At 44.6% G+C, this 13814-nt stretch overlaps 1 protein-coding gene across 1 annotated transcript in view; it reads left to right on the forward strand.

Moving 5' to 3' along the window:
* Positions 1-13814, forward strand: part of Fras1 (Fraser extracellular matrix complex subunit 1) — a 401691-nt gene that overhangs the window by 229987 nt on the left and 157890 nt on the right. The gene's annotated exons all lie outside the window — the stretch shown is intronic.

A 13814-nucleotide genomic window follows, 5' to 3' on the forward strand; every position in this document is an offset into this window, starting at 1 on the left:
TTGAGATAGGGTCTTATTTAGCCCAGCATATCAGTTACTTTCTTTTTGTTGTGATAAAATGCAGAAAGCGACTTGAGAAAGGCAGAGTTTCTTGGCTCACAGTTTTGAGGGCACAAATGTGAACATATGGCACAAGAGCCTGACACAGCTGGTCCTGTTTCATCTGCACCGAGGAAGAAGAGAGCGGAATGTGGCTCTTACCTTGCTTTTTCCCCTTCATCCCATTCCAGACCCCAAACTCAAGGAACAGTGCCCCGTACATTCATTCAGGGTGTCCCTTCCTTCCTCACTCAGCCATCCTTGAAAACACCCTCACAGACTCATCCCAAGATGGGTTTCCATGGTGACTCAGTCGAGCTGGTGATGAAGGCTAGCTGTGCACACAGTCTGGGATCAGCTGCTGCTGTAGCTGAGAGTGGCTTTGAGCTCCTGCCCCTCCTGCCCCTACCTGCCAAATGTGAGGATTGCAGGGGTGTGCTGCCGTGTCTAGCTTCAGACAGTCTTTAATAATGTTCTTTTAAGTCCAGGAAGAAAATTAGAATCTCACATTAATGGAGAAAAAAGTGATGACTATAGTACCGTTGTATCCATTTTAGGGTAACAAAAAATGCATTCTCAAAACATTTGTTCCAAAAATTTCCTCCTGCTTACATTACCTTTTATGGGACCCTTCACCCAGACACAGAATCTTAGGGAAGTTAAGCTAAAAGTAGACCAAATTTTTCAGAAGATGATTTTTTTTCCTTCCTCATTTTAGAATCCAAAGAAAGGAGGAGAGAAGAAAGGGAGGGAGGGAGGGAGAGAAGGAAGTAGGAAGGACTTGAAGTCTTAACAACATTGGAATCACACATCATCTGTGACCATCCACCTGGCCATTCACACAACAGCATCAAAATGTCTATCTTTTAAATCTCAGAACCCCCTATTCTCAGAATATGTGTGTGTGTGTGTGTGTGTGTGTGTATGTGTGTGTGTGTGTGTGTGTGTGTGTGTGTGTGTGATGTGCATGTCAATGACCCTGCCACTGGTGAGTGTAAAGCTTGTCGTATGTGCCCCCCCCCTAAATTGTAAGGACAGTTGCACAGGTATACCTTCAGCAGCACTGCCACACTTCTGAGGAGCTGGGCCTAGGGACATTCTCAGATGCTGCATAGACATGGGAAAGAGGAGCAAGCAGAATCTGGTGAGAAACAGCCAGGTGTGTGGCTTATCCTTGGAAGGAACTTTGGCCCAATGTTTACCTCCCAGTGTCCATCAGGTAAGGTCATACTGGGATAGTACCCATAACTGCCATCTTGTTTAGTTCGGGCATGTAGTGAGTCATTGTCAGTGTTCTCAATGTGGCCGGTTGCTACCAGTGTCTTGCTACATGCATACTTTCTTTGACTTACAATCTTAGACATCGATATTGGCCATTAGGTTCTAGGAAAACGGAGGACTGTCCAGTGCAGGGCTGCATTGGAACAGTGATGAGTTTGGGGCAAAGTGTGAGTCACAAAAACAGTGAGCTGAAGTTTGGCGTCTAGGTTTGAGTCTAGTTAGAGGGCTGGCTGGAGCATAGCTCAGCGGTAAAGCCTTTGTCTAGCATGCACAAGACCAGCCAAACTATGCTCCATCCACACCAGCAAAGAAACACAAATGGTACCAAATATAGGATGCAGTGTATTGCTGGTGCTGCCAGTTGCACTCAAGGACTGTCTTAGGAGGGAGACACACATCAGTGTCCCCTCCCAAAGGAATGTCCGATGGTAGCTGGTGTTGACTATTACAGACAGAAAGTTTGAGTTTAACTGCTGAGCATTACTTTAAGGTATGCAATCTGTTACCATGAAAACTATGTATCAGTCAACTTTGTGTAACTACAGTAAAATACCAGATGCAGCTAGCTTATGAAATGAAATGGTTCCTTTAAGCTCAGAAGTTTGAAGGCTCAAGGCCCTGTCACTAGCTTTAAAGCTCAGTATATAAGGGCCACTTCTCTCAGCTATGTCTTATTATAAGAGAAATATACATGTATGAAACATGTGTGGAAAAGCCTGTGCTGTAGCATGGGAAGTCAAAAGGGGAGATGGAGTCCTATAATCTCCTTAGCATGCCACTAGTGACCCAATAAACTCCAGACAGGCTTCCGAAGCTTCTGCCACCTACTTAACCTGTATCGTGACCCTGGGGACTGAACCCTTGAGGTCCCAAACCAGACTGACAGCAGGTAGTAGAAGTGTCTTAGCTGCTATTATGAGGAGGCACAGAGACATTTCAGGCTACTTAAGGGGATGAACCAAGGACACAGTTAACAAATGGTACAAACAGATTTATGTGCCGAAATACGGAGTTCAGTGGGGCCTGGGAGGAAGAACAAGACATGGAAAGGCTCCACAGAGCAGGTGAAACCTAGCTTACTTCCTGCTGATCAGCAGGCCTTGAGGTAGAGAGAGGGAGAGAAGGCCTGCGGTTCTACCAGGAGCCAGACCTGGAAAGTAAAGAACAGGGGTCATATATGTCCAGTGAGTGAAGAACATGGTTGCCGCTGAAGTATACAGGTGGGGAAATTTACACTGGAAACGGAAGGTGGAGAAGGCGATGTTGTAGGCAAACGTTGAGGCTCGATCTTAAGTGCTGTGAGTTTGGGGGACAGCTGTGGCTTGTCTGAGCGTGTATTGTGTGTAGTCTACAAGCTGTGAGAGATTGCCTACAGTGGGGAGGGACTGGCTTAGGGGCAATACTGGTGGGGGCGTGTGTACTATCCCTATCATGGTAGATTTTCTATTCCAGTCTGTTTGGCATGTGGACCTTAAAACCTTTATCCTATGACATACGTTTTTATAAATACATGTTTATATAAGGAGATTGGAACATTTTAATAGTTAATGAGCTGTGTCCTCCCCAAAGTTCAGGACACTCTATGATAGTAAATTAGGTGCTTAGGAGCTGCATTAATTTTTAAGGCCAAAGGAGCCATTAGAACAGAGAATCGTGGGACTGGACTCAGTGACTTTGGAAGGCCCCGACCCCAGGCTCAGGAGAACAGGCTTCTTGGAAATGGGCTGGGAAGAAGCCTGGCTGTCCATGAAATTGTGTGTGTTCCTGGCTTCAGATGACGTAGTCATCACCCATTGCTCAGAAATACTTGTTGCATAGGGATTGGTATACATGTATTTCAACTATCGAGCCATCAGAAGAAATGTGTTAATGTAGTTTACTTTGTCACTAAGTGTATGACTTTCTAAATACTTTCCACCTCTCTGTAACACAGTCTTTTATTTGCTGGTTCATCAAGTGTTTAGTAAACCCATGTTCCTTGCCAGGTTTGCCCTGTGCCAGCTCTGGGGATAGAGATAAAGATGTGTTACTTTGACTTAAGAAATGTAGCTTAGTGATGGATGTACATTCGTCTGCCAAGGTTACCATAGCAAAATACCAGAGACTGGGAGACTTTAACAGCAGGAATGGATTTTCCCACTGCTCTGGAAGATACAGCAAGCCCAAGACGAAGGTGCCCACAGGACAGGTTTCCTTTGAGGCCTGAGGCCTCTCCTTGCTGTGAGATGTCTACCCTCTTGCAATCATCTTCTTTGAGGGGCTGGGGACAGGGGTCTTACTCTGTAGCCTAGGCTGCCTTGGATATCATAATGGTTTTTCTGCCTCAACTCCCCCCCGCCCCCACAACCCCCACCCAGGGCTGGAATTACAACCATGACCTGGAAATTTTTTAAACAGGAAGTGTCAGAGTCACCTTTCTGGGAAGAGAAAGATTACAGAAAATGGCTTGGGAGAAGTTGAGGTGAGGGCAGAAAGGCCTGTATGAGACAATTACAGGAACCCAGATGCACTTTTAAGCCAAGGCTGAAGGGGAGGAAGGGACTTGGCCACAGTGGGTGTAAATGATACATTAGAATGGTCCATGGCTGTGTGCTATTTGCCAGCAAAAATGCTCCAAGAGGGGCAATTTCGTGTGGTATAATTGAACAGAGCAACAGGAATCATCATTCTCTTGTCATAGTGGTGGGGCAGCAGGAGAGTCACAGGGCATCCAAGTTTCGGGTCATGGCCAGTCAAAGGACAAATGTAAGAGGCAGTGAAGATGACACTTTCATGTGGACAAGTTAGGCTTGGCGTGACAGTTGGACATCAGGGGTACTGTCCCAGAAAGGCTGAAGGGATATGTAAATAGCTACCGGGTCATTTCTTACTTACTGTTATCCTGAACAGAAAGCCCTAGAACTTTATTTTTTACATTGAAATGTTGCTTTAGTTCATAATAAGTGTTATAAACGCTCCAGATGACCCTCATCTGGTGGTGAGGAGCTGTGTGATGACAGACCAAACAGGCTGACACACACCCATACTACGCAGTGTCCTTGGAAGTGTCCTCGGGGTTCCTCAGAGAGAAAGACTCTCTCTTTCTTCTCTGGTATGTGAGCATCTTCCAGGAGCCCAGGGTTTACTCATGGGATCAATTCTTTATCTAAGCTGCACCCGCGATCATCACCCAAGACCTTTTAATTGCACTTAGCTGTTCAAAAAGAAAATTCCACTTAATCTATCACGCGGACAAGAATAAACACATCCTGGGAACAGGTCCAGTGACTTCACTGTGTTCTCACATATGGAGATGTCATACATGGGGGGTTTTCTCTCCAAGCCTGTCAAAGCAAATAGATAGTTGGAAGATTTAGGCCAGGGCTGAAGGTTTTCAGCAAAGACAGATGAAGGGGATGAGAAACAGGAGTGCGCCCGCCTGTCAGAGACACAGCTAAGTGCTATGGAAAGCCAAGCGTTTTCTTCATAGGTTCCCCCCCCCACCCCCCCTGCACATCTCTACATTATCAAAAATTCCCAAAGCCTGAGGTGCTTTCTGTATTTGTCTTTCTCAGCTAAAAGCTTTCTCCTGTTCACAGAAGAGGGTGAAATTAAAAAGAAAGCTCAGATAAAGCCCTAAGGGGGAAATGTCCAAGTGCAGATGCATTATAAAAAAAACAACTATGCCCTGGGCCCTGCAAGCGCTGGGTCGGATGGCTGTGCTCACTTCTCAGGTCTTAGGGGAAAAGATGAGAATACTGAGAGTAGGGTGGCTGAGGGTGGGTAGCTGCTTTGTTGCGATGGTGGAACTCCAGGGAGTCAAGACTTGATCCTTGCTTCTGCTGTGATGTTTTAAATACTGGTTCACATCCCCTGCTCTGCCTAAGAGCATAAACAAATGGAAAACCTATCAGGGAAACACTAGTCTGAGCATTTTTATGTTGCATAAAGTTTAACCCTAATGGTAGCTATAGCTGTTAAATGTAGCAAAGACTCAGCCACAAATTTGGAAAATGAACTGCGATTCTTAAATTCTTTGGCAGGGAGTTTCGGTTAGGTAAAATTAAGCAACTTTCACTGTTACAGGAGTTTTAGAGGCTTACAGATAGACTTCACTATGATAACAAGGGCTGGGTGACACTCCCCAGACAGCTGACTAGACACCCCCATCTACCCCCACCCATTTCACCCAGTATAATGTCTCACAGAGGCTGCCAGTGGCTTCCAGAATTCTCTTGGGGAAGTGTTCAGCTAATAGCTGGCATTATTATTTTAAGTAATTCATTGTCACCTACTGAAATACAACGAGACTATTAAGCTGGCTCTGTCTACTTCCCCTCCCCTCCCCTCCCCTCCCCTCTTTTCCCTTCCCCTCCTTCGTCCTTCCCTCCCTTCCTCCCTCCCTTCTGTCTATTTTTTTCTATGACTAGACCGCAGAATCACCCCAACAGATGGACCTTTGTTACCGTTTCCTTTTTAAAGAATACTGCTGTTCATATTTTTTTCTTCCAAATCATTAAGACGAGCAATGCCCTCTCACCCATTTCTGAGTCATTTCTGTGGTTTTTCTCCATTTCAGAAAGTAGGGCCCACGTTTTTGGTGATAGTGTAGACAGGCCCACATGAGAAGAGCCCAGATCTCCATTGCGGAAGACGCTGCTCTACAGTGTGTCCTAGCAAACTGAATAAATAGTAAGGAAAAACACTCTTCCATAAGATTCCCCAAGCTTGGTCTATTGTTTGGCTGTGGGTCTCTGCATCCATTTCCATCAGCTGCTGGCTGAAGCCTCTAAGAAGACAGTTATGCTAGTTCCTGTTTGCAAGCACAGCAGAGAATCATTGATAGCGACAGGGGTCAAGGGCACCACAAGAAGACCTACAGAGTCAACTTGTATGTGTTGACACTCTTAGAAGGATTTGCATAATTGTCGCTTCCCGTGGTTAAGTGGCATTCAATGATGTTGGCCATTTTCCTGTTGTGGTAGCTGTTGAAAAGGAGATAGTTTAGCCAGCAGGTTAAATATGACTTGCAAGGCTACAACTATGACTAAATATGCTTTTGTTGTCTGTAGTAATAATGGCATGTTTTGGGATTTATAATTTTCTAAGCATTTTATCCTCTCACTGGATTAACCTACAAAGCCTTACTGCAGAGTTGTAATTACTGGAACATTCCACTATATGAATTTGGAAATAAAAGCACCGTACACTGTCTGTTTGGCCAGCATATAGCTTGTGCTTGAGAAATGCTGGGTAAAGCAGATGACCGACTCGGGCTGCAAGGCTCGAGTCCCATTCCTCCCTGCCCTATGGTAACTTGATCAAGGAGCTTTTTTCTTAGTATGATCCATATTCTGTTTTTATCTCATCTTCTTTGCCCTCCTCTTCATTTCATCTGGTCCTGCTCTTCTATCTCTGTATATTTTCAATTTCCTTGTGCCTTCTATTTTTTTTTAACACCCGCTTCTTTATTTCCCTTATCTCCTTCTTTTGTAATGCACTTTCTTTTCTTATTTCTCATCATGTCACCCTATCTCCTATTGCTTGAACTATGAATTGTATATCCAATCTCTTTCTGGAACTTTCTGTGATTGTCTCCTCCTTGTTCCCTCCATTTGTGTTTTTATTCAAGAGACCACAGGGTCTGCTGAGGGATGATTGAACACTTCAAGGCATTTCCTTTCTTTGGTCTTTTTTTATAAAGAAGAAGAATATGCTCTATGCTTACATTGAGGGCTTACAAATTAAAGAAAGAAAGAAAGAACAAGAGCTTGTATTGCTAATCAACCTTCACTTTCGACCTAAGCAGTCCCCTACCCGGCTGTAATAGGGACAGAAAGACCTTAGAATGCCAATCACAGGCTTTCACTGAGGCCACTGTTGCTAATGTCCAGGAAGGACAGGCCCAAAATGCAGACAGGGCTTTTGTGCAATCTGTGTTTACAGGACGCCGCTAAATCTAGGTGTGGTTACCTCTTCAGTACTAAAGGCAATCTCATCCTATGACTGCACTTGCCTCATTTTCCCACACACTTGAAAGTCTCTTTGGCTGACTTGCAGTGAGCAAATGTACTGACTTCCTCTTAAACCAGCATATCTTCAGCATGAATGTTGGTTCTGATTGGGCCCGCTACATAAAACGTTTGTAGATTTACTGTCCATGCAGATCTTCACTTCAGTCACAGCAGGGGTTGTAAAGAGCTGGGCCTCTGGTTAGTGATACCTCCGTTTCACAAGCCAAGAAGCTGGGATCACCCAGTTTCAAGCTGGGAGCCAGGGCAGCCAGGCTTTGCACCCAGGCAGATCTGCTTCTGAGGGCCCCGTGTGGCCTTAACACGTCTTAGCAGTCACTTAATTTACCTCTCTTTGACGTTCTTGAGACTTGGTCTACATAATCCTCCCACACCTCTGTAGCTCTTCCTCCAGTCAAGCCTCAGTTGGCATTGCCACCTAGTCACAGCTCAACTTTCTCCTTTGGTTTGGAGGAATAACAGCATCCAACAAAACCCACCAAAGCTCATAGTTTCTCTCAAACGGCTCTGCATTCTCTATTTCCGTTCTTTTACTTGCTTTCAGCCACCTATCCCTCCGTGAGCTGACTCCTCCAGCCAGCCAGTGACTCTTCCTCTTCCACACAGCCTCTTCTGAGCTCCCCTGAGCCTCCTCTCCCTCCACGATGCCCTTTAGGGCATTCTGACCAGTTAACCGCATTCTTTATGTTTCTTTCCTTCTTGGATTCTGTTCCAAGTGCACAGACTCTCACTCCACTCCAGACTAAAGAATCCCCAAGGACACCCAGGCTTCGTGCCACACCCACAAGCTATTTTTCTTTCTCCGCAGGACTCTTGTTTTTTCTCTCTGTGATTCATTTTGTAATCAGCACAATTCAGATCCACTGAGCGACACCCATTTCCAACCCGGTCTAGCTTGCGGTGTCCCTTGGCTTTGTTTCCTTTTCTCTCTTCCTATTATACCAACCCAAGCTTACTCCTCCCCCAGGGTAGCCTCATACCTCCCTTACAGTAGCTCTTCATTCCTTCCCAAGATGGCGTCAGTCTTTGAAGCTCAGCTTTGGCTTATAAAATAGTCAAAGACCAAAACGCTGTGATGGCTCCCATTGTCTTCCGCATCAATGTCCACATCCTGGTTTCTAGGCCCGTGCTCCCCTTTGATCCCTGTTTGGATGTTGAGACTCCATTCTTACCCATGCTTCTCTCTCCATTCCATTGTGATCCACTCCTCTGTGCGTGCAATCTGTTGTGCATTCTCTCCTTGACATGGGTGTCTTCAGTGGGCGTCATTTTCAGGCATCAGCTAAGCACCCGAGTTGTGTGTCCCTAGGATCTTCTCTGACTAGCTCACAACTTAGAATAACCCATTATATTAATCTCCATTTTGCCGTGTGGCTGGCTACCTGAACTCAGGTACCATGTGTCTGTTCTCTTCACATTTTGCCTCCTGGCTCTATCCCAGAATCCCTTCTGCCTGCCAGGCGTCCTACTTATTTCTTGCCTAAGTCATAGGCCATAGGCTTTTTTAAAATTGGCAGGCATTTGATTAGAGGTGCCTATGGCTTTCCCATTATCCTGTCATGAGTGTCTCCGGGGAAAGCCCCACTCCTGCTCTGCTTCCTGTAGCGCCTTCCTGGTGGCCTCCTAGCCAGATAACTTTCCATTCGTACCAACTGAAGTCATTCTCAGTTTGAAGCTAAATCAAGTGCCAGACAAGTTGGATGCAAGGTGCCAAGATAGATGAACACAGGCGGCACTCATGTCACCTGTCTGCAGTGGGAACTGCCCCCTAAACTGAGACCTTTGACACTGCCAGTCACTGTACACAACTGCCCCAGTCTCACTTTGTTCCCTTGGCCATTGTAGCAGCTTTCTTGATAGTGAGTTTATCAGCACTGGGCAGAAACCACTGTCCTGTCGACTTAAGGTCCATCTGTTGTGGAGAGGTTTGTTTGGCTGCTTTAAGACTAAAGCTACCGCCAAAGGCACTGGGTAAAGAAGTTTTATTTGCCTGTTTGGTCTGTTGGTTTTGCTTTGTTTGTTTTATGGCTTTTGTACTAATTTAGACTCTCTAAGGGAAAAAAGGGACATGACTTTTAAGCACTTTTGGGAGGTCTGAGCCCAGAGTAATAATAAAAAGGGAAAGGAATAGGTTGATTTTTTTTTTCTCTTCTGCCATTCATATATATTCCTATTTCCTTTGTGCTTATTTCACAAATTGATCTACATCAGCTCTTAACAATCGAACCAGATTCAAATCCTATGCTCTTTGTTTTGTTTTTCATACATTTGTACAATGAGTTTCTGTCATTTATACACATCCCGCTCCCATCTCCGCTCCCAGTCTCCTTTTCCTGCTGGAACCCCCTTCTCAAGTCCCCTCTTACTTTCATGTCTGTTTTCTAATGTGTGGCTCACTGAGTTTAATTAGCATTCTTTCCCCCAGCATGGGTGGGAGGTTATTTAGTAGAGCATAAACATCTATCAGTGGCTACATCACGGAAGAAATGACACCAGCTCCCCCAACAACCGTTAAGTGCCAGTAGTCCTCCAAGAAGGGGTAAGGACTCAGGCGCCCCACATGCATGATAAACTTTTGAGGGGCCAGTCTTGTGCAGGTAGCCACAGCTGCCAGGCCTTCAGGAACACAGCTACAGCCTTTTCCAGAAGACATCTTTTGTTGCACGCACCTTTCCATCCTCTGGCTCTTACAGTCTTTCCACTCCCCCTTCCACGACGTTCAGGGTGTGTGGAAAGGGGTTAGATAGCTGTTCCACCGTCACGTCGTCTCGGCACTTTCAGGCATGCATTTCTGCATTTACCACCACTCTCTACAGTAAGAAGCATCTCTGATCTGGCATAGCACTAATCTCTGGCTTCAACATGGCTACTCCGAAGGCAGTTGAACAAGACCATTTAGCAAAATAAGTCCTCGTAGGCTCTCCGCTATGGTGCATGACCCTCCCAGCCACAGGCGCTTAACCAGCTTCATAGAACTGAATCCTACACTTATAAAAAGCCTGTAGTTTTTGCATGACATCATCTCTTTCACCTGGCGGAGAACGGTTGATTATTTTAACTACTTCCAAATGCACTTAATGTAGTTGCATTAAGGACCTAATCAACTGGCAGAATATTATTTTTAAAATCTCCCTGTATGTCTACATTTGTCTTTATAGATCATTATTTATCAGCTAAAGAGTCACTGCCCCATGAAATCAACATTCAGACCATTGCTTTAATAGCACCCGTTAACTTGAACATCTTCAAGCTTTATTGTCTTTGTTCCAAAGATGAGAAATAAGTCATTTCACCAGTGTGTGCCGCCATCCATCATGATCATGGGTAATCCTTGCTTATCCTCGGAGCCGAGCCTCTGATGTGGAGCAAGCATCACACAGCGATGACCACATGCAATTTCCTCGCAGCTGCAGGGCCACGTATTAGAGTATGTTGCAGCTGCTGAGTTCAGATATTAATTTTTGATTTGTTTAAATTTTGAGCATGTCTGCATGCTGTGTCTATTTAGAAAACAAATAGAATCTTCTAGTGCTTAAAACAAGAAATGTATTTATTTTTATCTGGCGCTCGTTCTCTTTCTCCCGACTTCCCTGTAATGTGTTCATTAATTTGCTTGCTCAGAGTGTGAATTCAGTGTTTATTAACAAGGTGGCACATACACAAACAACTGGAATCCCATCTGCCTGCTCCCCACCACACACGTGCTCATTATACACCAGTGATCTGAAGCAGGCTGAGCATAAATGTATTTCGAGTCTCACTTTCCTCCTTGTCACTCTTAATGGATGTTATACTTAAAGACCCTGCACTGTAATTGCAATGGTGACAAAGAAGAATTTACTTACTGAGTGGTAGTCGGAGGACTTCGAAAGGCAGCTTCCCAGCAACAGGCGCTGTTTAAGCAATCCATGCATGCACACATCGTTTGGGTATATTCGAGGTCAACCTCCTGTCTCTTGATTGTAAGCAGGAAGATGAGCTGTGGGTGCCGTCCTGCAGAAACGGGGCTTTAGGGTAGATGGTAATCCTCAGCAAGGCTGTCAGCTTGGTGGGCTGGAGATTCTGATCCCTATTTTGGTTACTTCAGTACCAGCAAAGATGGAGCAGCAGCCACTGAAGCCTCCTCTGGAGTGTCCCAAGCAACTGCTTCAGCTATGTCACAAACACAACTGGAAAGGGGGATGAGGAACATTGCAGGAGAATTCACTGTGGGGTTTGTTTGCCTCGCTGAGGACACTACCGCATCCATTTTAAGGACATCGTTTCTGGCTGGATGTATTCCTATGGTATGTGGGCAGTGAGAGTCCGAATCACTAGTGTCAGATAGTTACCACCTACCAAGGAGAGGCAGCTGTTTCCTCCAAATCAGATCAGTCCTTAGACAGTATGGAATGCACTGCATGAAGTGAGCAATGTCACAGCAGTTCACAGGGACACACAGTCATCTCCTGCAGGGCCTGGAGATAGGACACTTGTCACCTTTAAATTTGTTCAGATTGTATAAAAGACACATTTGGGTGGCCCTGGGGACATTTCTCTCTTCATTAGCTCAGATAGTAACTGACAAAGCAGTTGTAAATTCCCCCCTCCCTTTCTTTATCACACATAAAAGCACACGTGCGCACACACACATGAGAGAGGGGGGAGGGAGGGAGAGAGAGAGGAGGGAGAGGGAGAGAACGAACTTGCATCCTTTTCTTTCTATCGTGAAGTGGATTTTTGAAAACTAGGGGTACACTCTTCAATAGCCTTTTCAGGGACCTCCAGACTCTCCACACTTTCCTGCCATTGTTAAATTTTTATTGCATTTACTTACTTATTTTAAAGCATAGTTTCTGTTTTACTTTCATCTTCCCAGATGGCTTTTCTTCTGTACTTATGAAACTAACTCTTTACACAGTTTTGATGGCCGACAGCAGGCAACACAAGCAGCTCTAAATCATATGGTAGTTTTGGTCTTTCCCTGTTCAACAGCTCAATCCCTGTTCTTGCTATGAACAGCTGAGCAAAGGTACTTTCCCCAGAAATGTCCTGGGAGTCAGAAGCCTCTACAATATTCTGGATGAAAAACATCTTAGTAGCTTTTTTCTTAGGCATACAAGGGGTGCAACTCATACAATGCATTGGTAGTGTGTGACCATGGCCCTTTTTGTCACAACTGCTCTTTGTTTCTTTCTTTCTCTCTTTCTCTTTCTCTTTCTCTTTGCCATCTTGGACCACAACTTGAAAAATATCATATTTATTTATGTGTGTATATATTCATGGGCATATGTGTCACAACATGTATATTGAGGTCAGAGAATAATTTCTAGGGCTCGGTTCTCTCCTTCTACATGTAGGTCTCAGGGCTTGAACTCACGTTGTCAGGCTTAGTGGCAAGCACCTTCTTCCACTGAGCCATCACACTGACCCTCCTAGTATTTTTGTTCAATAATCTTTTTTTTTTTTTAACTAGAAACTACATAGGAATTACCTGCTGCAAACAATTGACTTGACCCAAATTGGGCTAGATATCCATTTTAAAGGGGCTGTGAAGGGCTAACATTTTTCAAAAGGTCATGTCGAGTCATATATCAGACATGTTCTTCTTTCTCAAGTCATACTGCAACACCGCAACTCTCTGTCATGAGTTTCCATGTGTTTGTGTTGAGTAATTCTTTTAAGATTTACTTATGTATTATAGGACTTTGTCTGCATTTGTGTCTGCACACCAAAAAACAGCATCAGATCCCATTATAGGTGGTTGTAAACTGCCATGTGATTGGGGGGAATTGACTCACAAACTTCTGGAAGATCAGCCCATCCTCTTAACAACTGAGCCATCTTTCCAGCCCGTGTTGAGTATTTTAAGCATGCTTAATAAAACATACACCTGACCCTGCTGTAAAATATTATCAACAGAAAGAGGCATTCTGCATAGTGGACAAAGAAGAATTTGAGGGGGCTAGGAACAGATCAGTAGGGACCCCACTCTCTCTCAGCAAAGGTTTCACATTGGGAGCCACAGGATGTCAGAATTTGAGGTGACGGTTTTCTGCTGTGGTTCTGAGGTGTTATTCCATTACCACTTTGTATGAAACAATTTTTCAATAAGTAGTAAATAAAAAGATACCTCAGTAAAGAGACTGATGCCACCCCCTCACCCTACCCTACACATACATGCCAACCCTTTTATTATTATTTTTTTATTTACCAGGATCTTCCTAACTTGGCCTAGCCATATTTCAGGTGGCTTCTTTGTGTGTGCTTTCTTTTTCTGAGACAAGATCTCTCTGGATAACTCAGGCTGGCCTTGAATTTGTGGTAATCTTTTTTGCCCCCACTCCCTGATGCTGGGATTACAAACATGCACCACTACTCCCAGCTTTGTACACATATTCAGACCAGCCATATAGAAATTTGTTTCTTGGAGACATCCTGTTTTATTCAGCTACTGCCATTGGTCTCAGTGTTCCCTCTTCTTGAATCCTTTTCCATCCCCTC

The sequence above is a fragment of the Acomys russatus genome, chromosome 28, assembly GCF_903995435.1.
Source record: "Acomys russatus chromosome 28, mAcoRus1.1, whole genome shotgun sequence".
NCBI classification, from domain to species: domain Eukaryota; kingdom Metazoa; phylum Chordata; class Mammalia; order Rodentia; family Muridae; genus Acomys; species Acomys russatus.